General features: G+C 38.1%; 1 long non-coding RNA gene across 2 annotated transcripts in view; it reads left to right on the forward strand.

Moving 5' to 3' along the window:
• The first annotated feature begins 856 nt into the window (after positions 1-856).
• Positions 857-19,651, forward strand: part of LOC106030019 (uncharacterized) — a 59,987-nt gene continuing 41,192 nt past the window's right edge. Inside the window, exons 1-2 of one of the 2 annotated variants that reach the window (XR_001203487.3) lie at positions 857-920; positions 1,992-2,076. This is a non-coding gene — a long non-coding RNA (uncharacterized lncRNA). The remainder of the gene's footprint in view (positions 921-1,991; positions 2,077-19,651) is intronic. The other variant, XR_001203488.3, reaches the window with a different exon arrangement.

Consider the following 19,651-nt stretch of genomic DNA (forward strand, 5'->3'; position numbering starts at 1 on the left):
ACGGGGTTGGAGTTTACACCTCAGGGTCATAGGCAAGGCTGGGAATGCCAAACTACTGCACGAAGGTGTCCTCATTGAGCCTGCAGCTCCAGTCGGCCTTGAAGAGGCAGAAGCCGTGCTCAGCTCCTAAGGCCTTCCCTGCACCCTGAGGGCTCTCACTGGCTTCTGCAAGAAAATATCCTTATGTCCAGATGCCAGCTTGTCACAGCTCATTTCCACATAGTAGTGCTGATCACCTCTTCTAGACATTAGCAATAGGCAAAAAAATCCAGGTATATTTTGGTACGTAACCAGTCTGCTCTCCTTTGCCACGATTCTACATTATAAACTACCAAAGGTGCCTGTTAATAAATACATTTTAGCACAAACATGCCTCATATTTGTGTACTGAGATACATTTCCATATAACTGTGTGAGAGGACAGCTCAGATACCCACAGGTAAATGGGACTTGCCTTTATTACAACATTTCTATATGTTTGCTATAGCGTTGAAAAGCTAAATTAGCCATCTAGCTCCATTTAACAACACTTGAGAAGCAAACATGCATCTTTAACACTTCAAACAAGCTTTCTTATACTGATGACTTGCTTATCTCCACCAAACACCAGCATGCTCAGGAAAAACCTCCACACATGCCTTTCAGGACGGGTTGAGGGTGCAGCTGGCACTGCTCCTAACACACCTGGTGCCAAGCAAGGCCCTTGGTGGCTGGGGGGAGGCTGTGGATGCCCCAGCTGCAGGCAAGGGGCCGGGTAGAACCAAGGGAGGCAGGAGGGCAGCTGAGCTGGTGGCAAAGCCGTTGGAGCAGGTGGGGTTGATTACCTGAGCAGGAGCTATATAACGGCTGGGGAGGCGGTGGTTTAGTTCAGTCCAGCTTTGATTTTGCTCTGGATGTGAGGGGTCTGTGTTGGTTTCCAGGTAGTTACTTATTTTCAAAGCTTCTGCTTTTATCCTCTGTTTGCAGGTTCACTGTGCTGGTGATGATGAGGGGTGCTTTGTTGGAGGCTTTTTGTTTTAGTATGGGGATAGTGTCTGTGCTCTTCTTACCCTGTAGGACTGGAAGGGCTCTCTTTTTTGTAGAGCTGCTGAAAGAAGAGGGAGGATGTGTGTTTCTTCCCCTAGTAGATGTCTCACTTTGCTTTTGTAAATAACTGTAACTAATGTAATAATTTTGACAATAATTTTTTGCAGAACTCTTGATGCTGGCTGGGTATGGTTGGGTAGGTAGCAAGTACGGTGTTTCTGGGGGTTGTTGTAGTCTAGCTGTTTTCTGCCCAAGGAGTGGAAAACTGGAGTTAAGCTAGTGTTTCTTGTTTGCAATACGTAAACTTTTTCAGTGCTCAATCCCTCCCTTTGTAGAGGTGAAATGTGTCCTCAAAGCATATCTCGTATGCTAAAGAACTTAGGATAAGTTTTGAGTGTTAAAGATCAATACAGAAATCTCTAAAGCAATAGGACCATCTCTGTGGAAGCAAATGTAGCTTGCCTACATGGCGGCTGTTAAAAAAGAAACCCCGTCTGATTTCTTGCTGATTTAAGTTCATTGGTTTCTTTAGGTTCAATTCTAATTTACCCTGGATTGACATAAAAATTCTTTTATGAATCTCTGCCTGTGTTGAATTATCTGCCAACTCAATAGCTGGTTGCTGTTGCAACTATCACTGCAGACTAGGAAAGTTGCAGCTGGTGTTGATGAAGCTTAATGAAGCTTAAAAGCAGGAGGCAAAGTCTGCTGATGACCATAGTTACTTTCTTTGTCTTTGCTTCAAGTTTATGCTGAACTACCCATGTAGGTAGCTGACTGCAAGCTATAACCCAGACAAATCCTAGAGTAGGTGAGGGCTAAGCCTTGTCATTTACTGGGTAACGGAATATTTCAAAGGAGGCAGTCCCCCTAATGCAGAGAGGAAAAGGACTGTGTCCTGTTTCCTGCTATTGAATTCCACTCTTACTTTGAGAATTTAATTTAATTTTGTTTTTTAAACCTAGCAGATAGTTATGAAGAAGGAAAATGAGAAGCCCTTCTGTTGGGTGACATGAAATGCATCTCAGGTTACCAGAATAAATGAGTGTGGTGAGTAACATATTCTGAATTCTCCTACATAATATTTGCTTACATTTTCTGCCATAAAGTACACAAAAATACATCAAATATACTATATTTACTAGTCATCAATGCATAATTAAAAATAAAGGTTCTTAAGGCAGCTCTTCTGATAATTATTCAATGGTTATAAAAGTTTATGTTCATTTAAAACAACACACAAAAAGTAAAGTTGAAACTGTAGTCCTGCAAAGGCATTTGACTGTGTCATTTAAAAGATGTGTATTTGCATGACTGTGTCATTTAAAAAATATGTTTTCAAACAGGGGAAAAAAGTGAATAACATGGAGAAGGTAGCAGAGACAAAAATATGTAAGTGATAAATAGCTAGGTAGAAAAATAAAATGAACTGACTGAGAAAGGAAAAAAGAACAGAGAATGACAAAAAGAGAACAAAATCCAGAGGTGTCTTAACTACTTCTATAAACAAACACTGAATTATTTGCGGTATGGAATATTTGCAAATGTATGGATTTTTCCCACTGTAAACTCAGATCACAGGATGTCACATGTTTGGAAAGGTTTTCTGATCACTGTGCTGCCAGGTGAGTGGGAACAGGCTCTACTCTGAGGCTTATCAAGGCTTTTAACTGAAGCTGGAGATTTGTGCAATGGGTATCTTGAGCATAAATTCTCTTCTTACTTGATGACCTTGAAGGTCTCTTCCAACCTGAATGATTCTGTGATTTTACATTTTGGCCTTTGTCCTTGTGTTACATCTTTGTTTTCTTTATTTGTGAGGAATGTAAAATTAATTGGCTATGGAAAAGGTGTGTGGCTTTTTGTTATTGCAAACCATGTGTATATGTGGTTCCTAAGCTGGAATGAAAAACCTTAATGCTGCTTTGGAGTACTTTGGGAGGTGAGGACAGAATTTCACTGTAGCTCTTAGAAGATATTCTATTAGTTCATTCAAAGGTTTGACTGTCCTAGCAGAACTGATCTGTTTAGCAGTAGGAAGGCTATTCTTTGGAAATGTGAGGAAAGTATGTCTTCTGTGATTTTTATAAACAATTAGCTTTAACTAACTGATTGCAACCTCTGCTGATGGAAATCAGACTGATATTTTAATACTAGATAACTCTACTAAGGTTGCTGTTTAGTTTCTTGCATGTTCTAATGAATAATCTCAGAAGGAGCTTAAATAATGCAAAGAAATCAGATTGAGTATCTGACCCTGTACTGGAAGAGGGGGTCAAAAGAAACAGGATCAAATCCTCAGTGTGACTCCTCAACTGTGTTGGATGGCTTTTAAGCTGGAGAGATCTTGGTTCCCTGTTTTGCTTTTCTTGAAAAGGTTTATCAGCAAGAGATACTTCAAACTGTGTGTTCTGTCCACGTTAATACTATCCCTGGCAAAATCAGTAGAAGTTCTGTTATTAGTACCAAAACTTCAGTCAGGACCTGTAGCTCCTCCAGTTTATCGCCTACCATTTTCTGATGGAGGTAGGGCATGTTGCTTTAAACAACAAATTTTGCAGACAAATTCTTTGTAGCCTTAATGGACAAGACAGAAGATAAAGAAGAAATTCAGGGAATTGGATGTGTCTTTCATAGGGCAGAATCAGATTTGGGAGAGAGACAGCAGGGTGGCTGGAGCCCTACAGCAAAGGAGCTAGAAAACCTGGGTTCCTCATCACAGCTGGATGCTGGGTCATGCAGACAGGACATACCAGCATGTGTTATGTCCTCAGCATGTGTCCTGCCAGAAACTGGGAGTCAGTTCTATAGTTAATATTCATCTGACTGATGCTAACTATAGTAACTGATAACACTGAGCTGAGGTTATTGCTCCAAAACGTTTCCAGTTTCAAGTATCTAGGACAGTGAGTATACTATTGTGAATATTAGTCATGTAAAGGGGACTAATTTTCAGATGCTTGATGTGAAAATATATTTATTCATTTAAAGAAGCTAGTAGGGTTTTAGGTTTTACCTATTGTTGAGGCACTAGTGGACATTAATTTCAGCCTTGTTGTAAATACATGGAGATGCTGAAGTTAAGCAGGAGAAACTGGTGAGTTTAGCTTTTTAGGTGATGGCTGATACCTTTTTGCCATAGAACAGAAGTGTCCTGGAGATAAGGAATGTGTGGCTTGGGTAAAGATTTAAGTATACAATTTTCTTTGCAGTGTTATGTGTAGAAGTATTTTTCATTTTCAGATAGACGTGTTTTAAGCAACTGAGGGCCAGCCATGCTATGATTCAACATGTTTTAGGGAGTTGCAATGTAATATATAATCATTCATATTTCAGATTAATGGATTGATTAGATTAGGAAAAATGTGTATACGTTGCACTTTAAACACTTTTAAAATAGCAGTGTGCAGTAATGAGCCAAGCTAGTCTCTTCTGTTACCTGCCTTATTAGAGTAATAATGTGCAGATCTTCTTTTGCAGTACAGTTATAAACACTTTTTGACATGTAAATTCACTGATGTTCTTCAAGCTTGTATTGATTTTTACAAAAGAGAATTGGTTTATTTGACCTACCTTGCTTAGATTTTTTTTTCCAGGAAAATCAATATAATAAAGTAATTCTTTCCTGTTATCCTCTTCTTCACTAAGCTCTTTTGAGAACAGTCTGAAAATGTCTTCCCTTCAATTATTTCAGTCTTGTTTGCATTAAATCCTTTCAAAGGGACCTATGTAAATGTGCTACTTTAATAAGGATGTCTCCCTATCATATAAGCTAAATAAAATTTTACATTTAAGGTGAATAAGAACCAGTTATGGAGAAAATTGTTCAATATGTGTTCTACCCTAATTTCTTTTTCCATACAGAACCAGCTCCAGCTATAAAGTAGGATGGGAATTTGATGATACAGTATGCATAATTCATGTTTTTGGCCTTCTGTCTGCTCTTTTTCTGGAATTCTACATATTTAGATTAGGTAAAATTATTCTTGCCTGCTATCAATACAGTTTGTTTTCGAGGAATATAATGCAACCTATAACATAGACTACTTGGGGAAAAACGCTGTTTTCTGTTCTGCATGACAGATCCTGACTTTATCACTATTTTGGTGTTCTGTAACAGGACTTTGAACAGAAGTCTTCTATATTGTAATAATTTATCTATTTTTAATAGAGGTTTATATACTTATCTTAGAAGTTTTTCCAGCTGATTGTTTCAATTAATGTTGAGTTTAGCAGTTACTCATTACTGTTTAAAAATCTACTGGCTTTATGATTCAGGTGTCATTTCCATGGCCAAAAGCCACTTTCTGCTGCTGGGCAGGAGTCTTACTTGCCCAGTAGCAGAACTGTTTGAGATTTCCTGGCCAAATATTTTAAATTTCATGATCCTTCAAGACAAAAATTTAAACTGACATGCCTTTTCTGGACTTCTGGAAGTTGCGCAAGTCCAATGCAACTTGCCAAACAATGTGACAAAACTTGGTGCTGCAAAATGCTTGCAAGACAGCATGCTATTTTTCAGACTTTCAATGTTCCAGAATTATCGCGGGCAAAGAAAATGCTTCATGGATTAAACTGTGTTTGATATTACTGTCTAGCCTGATCTTGGTCATGAGGTGCTACTGTACTAAAGTAGTGGGACTTGGATTTGATTGAATATAAGCATTCGCTGTTAAATTCCTTTATGGTTTTGTTTACTCAGACCAACTGGGGGGGAGGGAGGGGAGATTGTTTAATTTGGTCTTTTTACAGTCTTATTGAAACTATGGACTCCTGACTTCTAGAGTAAGTGTTAGAATAAGAATTCTTCATTTTAGAATAAACTGGTAATAATGTTATTCAACCTTTTTCAGCAGCATTACAAATTGAACTTTTTTGGGAAAATGACAAACATAGCTTGCATTTTAAAAATTTTGAATAAGATTTTTTTAAACAAAACTATTTCAAATTATCTACGAAAAGAAATTTAATTTAAAAAAACCTCTCTTATTTCAATTATTCAGTAGTCTTCTTCAGATGTAGTTTTGTGGTATTAGAATGACTTTTCTGAATGATTTGACTTTTGTCTAGCTGCCTTTTTTGGAAAGAACTTGGCATGTATGTATATGCAATTATAGCTTTGAAACAGCAGAATTGTGCAGAATCCTTATGTAAGTTGGCCAGTCTAGATTTCACAGCTGGAATTGCATTTGTGTCTAGAGATGAACATGTAAAGTGTTCTTCTGAATACTTTCTCAAGTGTTTCAAAGTTCCCTTTCTGCTCAAATTTATGCTTACAGAAAGAAAACAAAAAAAGGAATATTTCTGCACTCTTAAAATAAAGAAAAACTCCCTTTTCCTTGGATACCCTAGCTGCTACCACTTTCAGGTGTTGCAAGCTAGGGCTGGAAAATGGCTGGAGAGACACTTTCTACTCTTAAAAATGTGGAATTTACCTTCATTCCTCTGAAAATACTTACTGAAAGGCAGGAATTGGTCCCTGATGGTTAATTCACTGTCACAGACAATATCAGCCCATCCTTCCTGAACTGTTTTTATTTACCCATACTATTACTTGGAAAGAATAATACTGTGAGTTCCATTTCCCCAGGGGTCTCCTGCTTCAGTATAGATCCTCCTGCTTTGCCATAGTCCCAAGTCTGTGAATTTGTATCAGAAATTCTGACGTATAATTGTTCCTGTTTGTTCTGTCTGCAGTTACTTAACTGTCCTGGAAAGTGAAATAATAGTTTAGCACCGCATTTATTGTTTTGTTATTATGCAGTGTGACTATTTTGGTTGCAAGTTCCAAATTCCTGGTAACGCTCTATGCTACGTAGCCATTCTATGCTGAGCTCAGGATTTTTTCTGTAGCAACTCTTTTCTTGTCTGGAAAATACTCTAATTCAAACAAATATTTATTTAGGAAATAAAAATGAAAACATTGGAAGGGTCAATTCCTTGCTCTGGCACAGCTTAATTTTTTTTTGTGTGTATCACTCACTCACCAGTGACACTGGGGTTTGCCTTTAGTGGCTGCTAGGTGTTAGCAAACTTCATTGGTTTACCAGATTGTGAAAGTAATTGTGTGAATGACACCAAGGTGCTTAGTACAAACTCTTGTGTGAAATAGCTCATATAAAGTGCAAAATGATTTTTGAAATTACTTGAAAAGCCACTTGTGACTTTTTGGCTCCTGTTTCTGTTCTAAATGCTCTGTAAGATAATTTTGTTCATATCCGTAGGATCTGTATTTAAAGCTGTTTGAAAATGACTGTTAGTGGATTACACCTGTGTTCAGTTTGACTGTGGATGGTCCTGCTCTGTGCCGAGTAGAATTATTATGTGGCTGCTCTCATTAAAGCTCAGTAGAACCTGATCATAATTTCAGGATCACTTTTGCTAGAGTGGCTAGATCTGTTCTGGGCTTTAGTTTTCTCAGGACTAGCACTATTTCTGTGACTGTAGAACTGGGTTGGAAAATTCCCAACACAATGCAAAAGTAATTAAGTTGGCTAGATGGTCAAAGAAGCATATGTCCAAATAACTTATAAATCTTATTCAGAATCCCTTATCTTCCTTTTCATTCTTTCTGCCCCATCCATATTTCTTTTAGGCTGTTCTGTCTCTATTGGCATTGTTCATGGAGTTGCAGCCTAACAGATCTCTTGTAAGGAGCAAGCTCTCCTTTAGAGAGTCTTCCAGGTACTAGTTAAAGGTTTTGTGTCGGGTCCCCCAGATGCTCGCCATGATGAGGGACTAAAGGCAGTTTCATAGTCTGGGAAGGAAGGAGCATCATGTCTGGCTGCTGGAGTCATGATAGATTGAGTCAGCAGAGACTGGGTTGCTTCTGGAGTTAGTCTGGGATCTAAGCTGTATTTGACTGATAAACTTTGGTCTTGAAAGTGCTTTGACTCTATATTGCCTCTGTTGTGTATCTTGCAAGGAATTTTATTTCTCTTCGCTTATTTTACTGTGCACTTCTTGAGTTCAGTAGTGTCTCTCTTTACATGGAAATCACTGTCATAATTTATGCCATGTTCTTGCTGAATTTAGTACTTTGTAAAGGCAATAATCCTAAGTATGAATAAAAATTCAGCACTCCAGGCAGTAATAGAAGCAATTCTTATATTCCTAATATATTGTAGCATTTTTAAAGGTTTAAAAAAAAAATGTTTTCAGTTTGCCTTTAAATGACTTCTGAATGATAGTCTTCAGCTGATTGCTTCCTTGACATCCAAATGACATCCTGTGTTGCACATTCATAACTTAGGATGTGAAATGTGTTGCAAAGGAAAGAATAGAAAATGGGTTTGGAGTTTAATATATTGCTCTTAGGACAAAATTAACAAGAAATAATGCATACATTCCTAGTCTTTATGTTTACTTAGTACATACACAGGGTGGGAATGAATATATTATATCATGATGTATATGTTCTCATATATAAAATTGAAACTATAAATATTTGTCTGTCACTTCATATGTAGAGCACCTATTGTAAGTTGGGGAATGTTGTGTAGGGAAAAAGTATTCAATTTAACTTCAAAGACCAAACCCATCTTAGCTTTAACTGAAGGTAGTGGAACTTGCTGCTGATGAATTTGAAGAACAAGTTCTTCAGTTAAGCTTGTCATTTTTACTTATGTAAAATTTCAGTTGCAAGGTGTATATTATTTTTTTTTCGCTTAGCAATATTGGCTAGTGATATATTTTAAATGCAACTTATTCATGCTAGGACTTCTGCTGACAGGGAATTAAAGGAGGATGTGTTTTCTTATAACTTCTTCTGCAGAATGAACTGCCTCAAACTATTTGGGGGAAAAAAAACACTGGGACAACAAACTTTTGCATAAACTGGTAGGGTTATTCTATGCTTTTGAAGTTATTGTCATTCAGTGAAGATTTATTGGATTATGGACCTCTAGGAGCAGTTCAGCTGGTGTGAACCAGTGGGTGGTGACTTGGATAATTTCATGAGACAAAGCACATCACTGCATCAGTGCTGCTGCAGGGGAGGGCCACTCCCATTCTCTCCTCTCTCTCACAAACTTATGCTGCACAGGTGTTGCTGCCCTGGCAGAAGCTCAACTGGCACTGAGCCACTGCCATTTGAGCCAATGGTGGAACCTGCAGAAATGTTGGGAGGTCAAAGGGAAGGACCTGGGGAATCAAAGTTGGAGCTGGGGAGGGAGCAGGACCACAGGAGCAGAAGGGAAAAGGTAAGACCATTCCTCTTCATGCTTTTGTGGCAAGGAGCTCGCTAGTCTTGGAGACTGCAGCTGTAGATTACCTGGGAGACATGATGGCATCTGAGGAACCAGTTCAAACACCTACTACTTTCTTTTACCTTCTGCACCAGTCCCCATCCCTGCCTACCTGCCTAGAGCTGAAAATTGTCTGTTTATGGAAAGCTGTTAGCTCTTCCATGTGAAGTTTGGCATTCAGATTTGCAGATCTTCATATATTTGTAACAATTTGTGTGTTTTAATGCTTCTGCATGAAATATGAAGGGACTTGTTTTTATTCTTGTTGTATCCATTATTATCTACAAAGTATTACTATTCAGTCCTTCCAGTCTGATCAGTTGCTTTCTCTTTCTGCAGATAAAGGTTTGAAAATGAGTGCTTTATCAGGACCATATTTGTTTGCCTTTTTACATTCAGTAGTTCAGCCACAGGCTCTGGTGTGATCTGTGAGCTTTAGGAGAGGTAAAGAGCAAAAATCTATTCTTAGAAGTGTTTGCTTTTATCAAGATCTAACTTGTCTTTTTGCCTATAGTCTTTTGTCTGTAGTTATTAATTATAGTCAGGGCAACATTTTCAATGATTAATTGACTACTAGTTAAAACAATAAGGCTGCTTAATAAGCAAAAAACCATGCGGACTTCTTTTGCATTGTTATCTATATTTTTGTGTGATCTTTAAGTGAGCTCCTATGCACAATAGCAATTTTGGCTCTATAAAATAAGGGAAAAAGTTTCTAATAGCTGTATACTGTTTAGACTAATAAACTGAAGGCTTTTAAAGAGGCCTCCATGCTCGTCGTGACACTTCTTGATTTAAATCCTGATTAAAACAAAAAAAAATTGGTATCCTTTAAAAAGGAGGAGGAAAAAAAATATGTTGGACTTAGTAGAGCTGGCAGAAGTATATGAATAACAGCTTTGAGACAACAGGCTTCAAAAACCCTAGAGAGGAATGATAGCATTCAGATGAAAGGTGTATTTGATCAAGATGATCCCATTTTTAATTTCACCTTGAGGCTGATGAGTTCAAGCTACTGAGTTAAGGTATGACCCTTGTTGTCTGTCCACCTCCAAGTTGAGGTGTGCTCCTATTGCTTTTTAGATATTGTTGACTTCCACTTCCTGTAAGAAAGTATCTGAATGCTTACAGGAAATTATGCGCACCCTTGACCTCTAAGTTGTCTAATTATACCATCAAGATGCTGTCAACATTTTCAAGGATAAAGCTAAGATCTGCAGGTAGTGCTGGCATAAGCTGACACCTGACTTGTGTCACCACATTGGCATTTCCATGCTATAGCCTCCTGCCCTGCCACCTCCTTTCTGTGTGCTTGCTCCACATCATGGACCAGTAGAATAAATATTTTTGCTAGCTGAAGAGAGAGATGCGTTGCCTGAGGGATTGATCTCCCCCATTCTTGCAAAAGTTAAATACCTTAAATAGTGGCCATATACACATGGATTACTTTTCATTAGAATACTTAATTCTTTATTTTTGATGGCTTTGATTTCTTTCACTTCCTTTCACATGCCCATCCCTCATAACTTATCTCACAATTTTTTTGCTATTTGGACACCATCTCTCTTAACTGGGTTTGTAATAATACTTAAATATGGTATCATGATACTATTAGAGATCAGGCTAAACCAGGCTCCCTTCCTCCTGCCAGGAAGATGGCAGGGATGCTACTTCTTTGTAGCTTCTCAACATCTTATCTACTGCTTTGTAAGAACAAAACAAAAAGCCTGATAACTTGTTTTAGAAGTGCAGTTAAGGACAACACCAATCAAACTTCACATGCCTTCATGGCCACTAGCAAAGGAGGGTCTCCCTTGGAAGCCCCAGAATTAAAATTATCACCAAAATAAAATCAGACTTCTACCACTGACTTGATAGGAGCAAGGGCGTCCACAGGTCTCTAACTATAACCAATAGAATGTGCAGTAAATATAGCAAGGAAGAAAATTCAGAAATGTATTAAGATTACTGTAGCCGCTTGGTTTGAAGGTGAGCAAGTTAAAAAGAAAATAAATGAAAACAGCACCAAATTGTGGTCATTAAAGTTCAGTGATTCTTTATTGAACCAGCTTAATTCTACAAGTTTACTGGGAATCTGTGTGAATACAATAGCAAGTATTCACATTCTCTTCCCCTAGCAGGAGAGAACTCTTATAGATAATTTAAAAATGAATTATATCACTTATGTAATAACTTTTTTTCATGCTGGGATTGTCCTTGGCACCCCCTTATGTTTGGTTCCTGAAAGTAATCAACATGTAGAGAACAGCAAAAAGAATTCTTACAGCTGTGTTTTTATCTTTCTGTCTGTAAACTTTTAGGTAATCTGTAATATATTGTAGATGACGCTGCTTATCAATAAAATTGACTTAAGCATCTTAAATCAAACCCACTATTAGACTTGAATTGGCAATACTAATATATGTTAGTAATAGGATGGAAACCTCATTTTGTGAAACAATAATGATTTCTACTAGTTTACAAATTAAACTTTTAGTGTTATAATTGGCCTACTAATGTACTGTTGTTAATGCCTAAAGCAAGCTAAGTTGATCTATTGTTAGGCAATAAAGCACTTAGAAATAAATTGTGACAATAAATCAGAGCTTTGAGAGATTTTTTTCTAGTTAAAGATAGTAGATAGTTTCCTAGAAAGGGATCTGAGAGTATAACACCTGAAAATGTATATATGACATGATTTAGGTGGTGTTGAGCCTTCTGATGTGCATAGCAAAAGGAGATGACGCATCTAGTATTTTTTCTGAAGATCTATATATTGAGAGAAACTTGTTTAGTGAAAGCAGTGTACAAGCTGTAAGGTCCATAAACAGCCTCAGCAATAACATTTAAGTATGGTGGCTATCACCATTTTTTTGAAAAAAAAAAATGTATTAAAAAAATCTTTAAATACAAAAAATAGAAGGAAGCTCTTTTAGGTGTTCAGCAGAAAATTGTCACCACTCGACATTTAATATCTTTACACTACAAAATGCATGTCTGACATCAGGAAGGTCTTCGATTCAAATAGTGTTCATGTGGTAATAAACCTGCAAGCCATATTAAGGACTCTTCAGGTTCCTTAGATCTATTAAGGCAGTTGGGAACAGTGGAAGCTAAGAGCTGGGTACTGGGATTCTTGGACAGACCCAGTGAGAGAAAAGCTGTGAGCAGAAATTTGTCTATGCTAGAGCAACAATTTGGAAATGAAGATGATGTCATCTTGTGCATCAGATATACTGACTTCCAAGTGGGAAAGTGTGTTGCTTTTGTCTGTTTTCTTGTTTTCAAAGGAACAAAAATTTGCATTCAGTAGCTGTTAGTAAGCAGGCTGTTACTGAGAACTTCTCCTGCTACTCTTCTAAGTGGAATTTCTTACTTCCTGCAAGACTTGTTTTCCGAAGATGAATAATTAGAGCCAAAAAATGCTCTACCACAGAATTTCAAAGTCAAGGCATTCTACAATTGTGGAGCTGATCTGGCTGTGTTTAAATATATGAACTCTACAGCTGTGTTTGTAGCTTTTTGGTTTTTAAAGTTCTCCAACCAGAAAATCAGTGTCTCCTCCAACAAAAACTGCAGTCATCTTTGTAATATTGTTTCTAAATAATATGTCTGTGAGGTGATGAACATCTATGTTAAGACCAATACTTTGAATATTACATTTATGTTCTTCAAGAATATTTTCGATTGTTTTAAGAATGTTTGAAATATGTACAAGTGGCAGTATTCCACTACAGCAATGTATGACGCTTGTCAAACTCACCAAAACAATCCTCAGAAAAAATGGTGTCCTGATATGAGTTACTTTCATTTCTAAACTTGTACAGCCTTGAAAATAGGAATTGCATATTGAAAAAGACAAGTGATTCGTGTAGCTAAATGTATTGTTAGTGGACAATGCGAAATGATTAATATTAAATTTAAAATATTAATCCTCACTTTCTGCTGAATTAATATCCCTATGTAAGGGGAAGAAACTTATATTGCGAAGTCCCAGTATGGTGAACTTTAACTTTTTCCTGCTACAGTTACTCTTAGCTCTGCTATAATAACTTTGGTGTTCTATATTCAAGATGTACCTTACAATGAAGCATGTCAAAAAAAATAAATGTAGTGAATTAATACCTGCTTTTTGGATTTCTGCATCCTATCATAGCTAATCAGATGATATGCCTGGGTAGTGAAGCTCCTTTGGGAGATGAGTTATGATTTTATTGGAACAAATAAGATTTTCCTTTTACAACTTAAATTGTCCCTGAATGCCAGCAAAAACGTCCCAAATTTTTTTCCTAACCCTGAAGGCAAATTACTATGGAGGTGAAAACTTTAAGAAATGCTATTCATTTCTGATAAAGAAGTTATAAAACATGAAACAGATCTAGCAGAACAGAAATGCTTAGGAAATGGAAAAGCTCGTACAGAGACTGTGAAACGCTTGGTGGTAGATGGGGAATTATGAAATGGAGGAGGACACAGGCATTAGCCTGGAGCTTCTGAAGGGCTTAGGTACATGCAGATAAAGAGAAGTGAGAAGCCAAGTATCCTGCAAGACCCTTCCAGAGTGTAAAGTCTATCTGTAATTCCAGAGAATACTATAAAAACACAATTTCTGTTGTTTATTGGTTACTTGCTGTATTTCTCATTTGACTTTTATTTTTACAGAGAACAGGTTTCTGGCTGATCACCCAGAATTTCTGGTCACAATACTGATTTCAGACAGTTGTAGTGGGTTGATAAAATTTTAATAAACCTATATTGGTACAGGAGCATGTGAACTGTCATTACTGGATCTGACCAGTGGTCCGTTACAGCCACTCATCTGTCTCTAACATCAGTCTACTGCTCTTACAGAACTGAAAAAAATAGCAAATCCAAAGTAGAAATGGATAGAAGAGTCCTTGTAATTAAGGCTACAAATGCTCTTTTATTTTTCTCACACTTTTATTACAAATTTTGCTGAAGTACTGCCAGTGTATATTCAAATAGAACAAATTAAAGTTTTTTTCTGACTTGATTGGAGCCAGACCCGTGCAAGTGGCAGTGATCCTATTCCAAGAGGATTTTAATTTCAAAATCAAATTCTGTCCCAAACCCAGAAAATAGTAATGCTTTCCAACAGTATAGCAAGAGCACCTTGAAACTAAAGCCTTTACTTACAGTGCAGTTTGTGATCTTGCAGGGATGGCATAATTCTACTTTGAAGTAAAGGACAGGAAGGCTGTGTGTAACTTGAACTGGCTGCCCAAGTTCCTGGCTGTAACAATTACAGCTAGACAAAAACTTCAACAAAGATAAATCAGGAGGAAATAACCTTCTTGTGAGTCCATTATGAAACTTGGAAAGAATTTGCTGGTGCACCTCTGCGAGTTAAAATGCTAATACATACAAAATTTTCTTTATCAGCTTTGAGGCTGGAAAATGATGGTTGAAAAGTGATATAAATTCTAAAACTGGAAGCTGGCATATGTAAATTCCACTGTCTTTTTTTTTCCTAAATCCTCTTATTAAAATTCTGTGGGGCTCAAAAGCATGAGAGAAATTCTGCACATTTAAAAGTAGAATTTATTACATAAATTAATGGCATTTCAAGTGATCTTGCTGGAGAAAGATGAGTCTGGAAGGAGGAAGAAGAGTGATCAGCAAGTTGTAGCTGTTTGAAATGACAGCTCAGAGGATTTTTAAATGTAGAAATGTAGCTATCGCTATATTGCCTGAGTCACAGCAAGAAGTAATAGAAGTGGAGCTCTGTAGAGAGAATGACTGAAGTTGGTGGAATAGCAATGTGCATTTGAACATAAGAATTTTGGAAATAAAGGAGAGCCACAAAAAAAAGAGGGGTGAGGGAACTGGAGAAGCAGACAATGGTGCAATACAAGTGCTCCAAGCAGCTCAGCATGCATCAGATGCACGTTCTAGTGGGTAGTATTTACTAAAATTTCAGATTTGTTCATGGGCATTTTTATGACAAAGCATGTTTTTCATCTTGTGTAATGGGGATCGGTTGATTTTTTTTTTTTCTTACTGCTATGGGGGTTGTTATTCGTACTTAACTGCAATAAAGCTATATGTTTCTATATGGAGAGGAAGTATGCACTGGCTGGAGAATCATAGAAGCACAGAATGTCCTGAGTTGGAGGAGTTATGTGTTTGTGCCAAGGGAGTTATCAAGACAGTTCTGGGGTTAAACACTAGGTTCCTTATCTCTAAGTACGAAAAGGACTTCTGCGTGAGGCCCAAGGAGTGTCTCTTTCTATTGTGGTCTCCTTCAGCAAGGCAAGTTAATCTAATAGCCCCTGGCATCACAGTTATTCACCAGGGGTTAAACATATTGAGTAATGGCAGTGGGAACATTTCAAATAGGTGACAGTGGCAGCTCTTGTACTGGGAGCTGCTGATTCTCAATCTGATGATAAAACCTTCAGAGAATACACAAAACTTGTAATTGCCCTAAACTCACTCATGAGAAGGGAACTAACACACATGAAGTACTTTCTGTGCAGTAGTTAAGTGAAATGAGTAGAAAGATGTTAGGTTTTAGATGGCAGTCTAAAATGGCCCTATTAGTATAGCTGTTCTTCAAACACAGGGATGTTATAGTTGTTGCATATGTACACTGGAACTGAGATGAAACCAGAGAAGGGAGGGAAAATGGTCCAAGTCATTGGCAAGACCTTTATTCAGAGCTGGAGAAATTACTGTTACTTATAGAAGAAATATCAGAAGAATCTCTAAAACAACTGTGTGATGGAAAAGGCAGTGTGAACTTCTTATATTCTTCTTTTTATGCTTATTTTTTACCATGGTATCTTCTCTCTCTTTCTCAATCTGAGTGAAAATACAAAGAATAAGGAGCTGAGAAAATGTAGCAGTTAAAATTTGGAAGTCCGGTGCTTCCCATTATTCATCTGTAGGAAGTCGAAGTCAGTATCCAGCCAGCAGTCTGTGCAGTACCTGGAAATGGAGAAGCCTCTACAGCCTTCCTGCAGAGCACTTCTCTTTAGTTTACTGCTAGCTGCCGCAGCTCTTTATTGCCACTATTATCTTTCCCTTTTTGCATATGTACAGTATAGAAGTCTGTTAGAGCAGCCTGAAGAAAACCTAAGGGACAAATTCTACCTTCTGATGCACTGCTAATACCCAGTCAACAGGAGTCTTAAGTGTTTTGTTTTAAAGTAAAAGTCATTGCCTTATAAATCAATGTGCTGCAGATGGAATTTTTAAGAAATCCTGCAAAATTTCGTAATAAAAACATCACTGGTCTGTTCTGGGCTCATTTGCTGTGATAAGCACTGTGTTCAACAAACCTAGGGACAGTGCGGAAGTGTTGCAATGACAGGTTCAGCATCTTGATCCAGTCTGTTTTCCTGGGTCTGATAATGAGCATCGTTGTAGAATTGCCAGTGACAGAAGGAAAGTCTTCCAAAAATACGTGTAAATTAGTACCAGTTTATTTGTAGGCTGAAGTGTTCAAAGGACAGTTAATTACAGCTGTGTGTGCTGTAGCTGCATGTGCAGAGTGTTTGATCATGCTGATGCATTGCTGATGGGAGTTGTGTTATGGAGTTACATTGGATTGGAGCTGGGCTTGTGGGAAGGTGTTGGGCAGCCTGCAAAACTGTTAATAAACCCGATGGTCTGTGTACAGCGACTGGCTACCTCACACAGCCAAGATATTTAAAATTTCAATTTCACTAACAAAAAAATAATGAAACACGTAGCTGCTGGGCCTCCACACTTCCTGTGTGGCAGTTCCTACCCCTAGCAGAGAGATGGCACTTGGAGGTGTTGCTGTACCAGGTGTACAGCATGGACTGCAAGGTCCATGCTGGATCTAAACCAGGACTGGAATAATTTCTGCAAGTACCCATTCACCTTCTAAAGCATGTTAGTTTCCATTTTTACTCAGAGGAAATGGGAAGCCTTATTTCGGTAGTAAGCCTTAGTCTGTGCTAGGGCAGCAAACTCTGTCGCAGGCATAAAACATGTTTATGCTGTCTTAAGATAACTTACTGGCATACAGAATCTTTTGCATTAGCATTGCTAAAACTTTCCTATTGTGGATAGATGTACTGGAAGCCAGAAAGCCCAAATCTTCTGAACTTTAATTTTTACAAGTTAAAAGGAGAAAACATAAAAAATTACAAGCTGCTATGGCCTTGACTTACTCGCAAATTTTAATATCTAGAAACTAAAACTTTTTTTTAAGTTACTATCTCTAGGGAGAAACTATTGCTGTTTCTACACATCTCTGGTTTCCCTCTGAGATGCTTATGGTCATTTTGTTTGCAAAGCTCTTTCTCAATTTGTAGTAATCTCTTCAGCCCATGCTCTCACATAATGCAGCTTTTCGTAGCGCTCTCTGTTCTGGCGTGTCTGTTAGCAAGTTCTGAGTGCCGTGACTCTGCTGTTGCTTGTCTGTGCTTCTGCAGGTGCCTCCCTGTCTCCCATCTTTTATAGCTCTCTTTCCTCTGTCTCCCAAAAGACAGGCAGTATGTATGCACAAAAGTACTTTGTACTAAGAACTACCTTCCAGTGCGGATTTATTTACGAATTTGTCAGAAGCAGGTATTTATGGGTACTCTGTTTATTCTTAAATGCAGCTGGTGGCTGCTGCTGCTTTGGTTTAGAGCCACAGGACTAAATGAAACCTTGAGTGAATAACTGCACATCACCCTGAATAGAGCAGCCCTCATGTACTTCATCTACAAAAAATTCAGAAAACTGGAAACACTGCATAATAGCAACCAGCAGGACAGCTGAGCCAGTTCAGGACTCTGGCACCAGAAGGCTTCTGTAGCCATCTCCTATGCATCCAAGTCTGTTTCTTCTGTGCTTCATTCCCAAATGTATTTGCCTCATAAAAAAGTAGAAATAAAATGGCGTACATGTCTATCGAAAATATCACCTAGCAAAATCAACTGAGTGGAAAAGCTGTTAAAAAGATGATTCCACCACAACTAAACAGAACTCTACGGGGACAAAAAATAGTAATAGCACTTGGTGAATTTATCGTTTGTTTGATCTAGAGCCTTGGTGGAATGGTGCTACACAGAAGCTGGTGAGCAGGAGAGGAACACGCAGCATGTGGTTAAGCTATGACATACTGAGCCGTCCTTCTGTAATTTGGTAGCAGCGTTCATATTTGTGTTTGTCTTTCTGATGCAAGACTTAAGAAGGCTTAAAGTGACCCTCCAAAAATCCCTTCAGGATTTTTCAAAGCATCTTCATTTATGTTTTGTAATTATATTCCTATTAACTTCAAAGAAAACACGGCTTAAAACAAACAAACAAAAAAACACACCCCACCAATAACTCCTTTAGAAAATATCCTGTAATCACTGGGTTTTTATTACCATTATCCAAAAGGTAAAATGACAAAAGAAAAAAGAAATCCTGTTTGAGCCAGAGATGCCTGGCAGTAATAGTTTAGAGAAGAAATGGTACAGAGCAAAACAAAGGAGTTCTCCTGCATACTCTTGCTGTAGAATTATTTTTTTCTTTCCCTCCAGGTGCTCAGAAAATTCTACCAACAGGTCTTCAGCATCTTAAATTTCTGATCTGCCATCACTCACTGTCAAATTGTGAATTCTTTAAGGGTCTTTAGTATTTTTTTTTCCTACTTCCTATAATAATGGCTCTGATGTAGGTGGCCAGAGCAGGGCTTCTAGGCCCGGAACAACCAACGGCTGGAGGTCTGTGGAGCCATAAGCGGAATGGAGCCATCTTCTCAGCCTGGACGTAGTTGGGGGAAATATAGAAAAGGACGGAATTGCGTTGCTACCTCAGCATCTCCTCACAGCTGGAGGAGGAAGGCCTGATCATGGCAGTTGCCTGTGTTGCTGGTGGGGGACAAATCTTTCTCCAGCATGGACCATTTAGGCTTTCCCAAGATGTGGGCCACGTTGTCCATCTCTTCCCAGCTTGTCTCTCTCCTTCCATAAAATCTGCTTTGTTTAAAGGCAGTAGTTTAGTCTGTCACTCGTAGGTAGTGAAATACTTATTTTTGAGCCTTACATATTGCATACTCCATTATTTTAGTTCCTGGCAACATATTCAAGATTTTTTAAAAAGTCTTTTAAAAAAAGGTAAACCTGGTCATGAAAAAAAAGCAATGAAAATGATGTTTCATTTATGAAATGTGCAGCGATATGCTACACTATCTTATGAACACATGAGTGACATAAGAAAGCAGTGCTTTAGTCACTAACATAAACCTATCTTTGAGGGTCAGGTGTATCAATGGAAGGGAGAGCTCGTACCCTGCTCCCCATGATTAAGGTTGTGGCTGAGGTTGAGTCTGTGGAAAAATGGGGATGCTCAGAGCACTGCAGACCGAAGTTACTGTCATTAAGGGCCTCTTCTGGAGGTTTTGGAGGAAA

The sequence above is a fragment of the Anser cygnoides genome, chromosome 6, assembly GCF_040182565.1.
Source record: "Anser cygnoides isolate HZ-2024a breed goose chromosome 6, Taihu_goose_T2T_genome, whole genome shotgun sequence".
Classification (NCBI taxonomy): domain Eukaryota; kingdom Metazoa; phylum Chordata; class Aves; order Anseriformes; family Anatidae; genus Anser; species Anser cygnoides.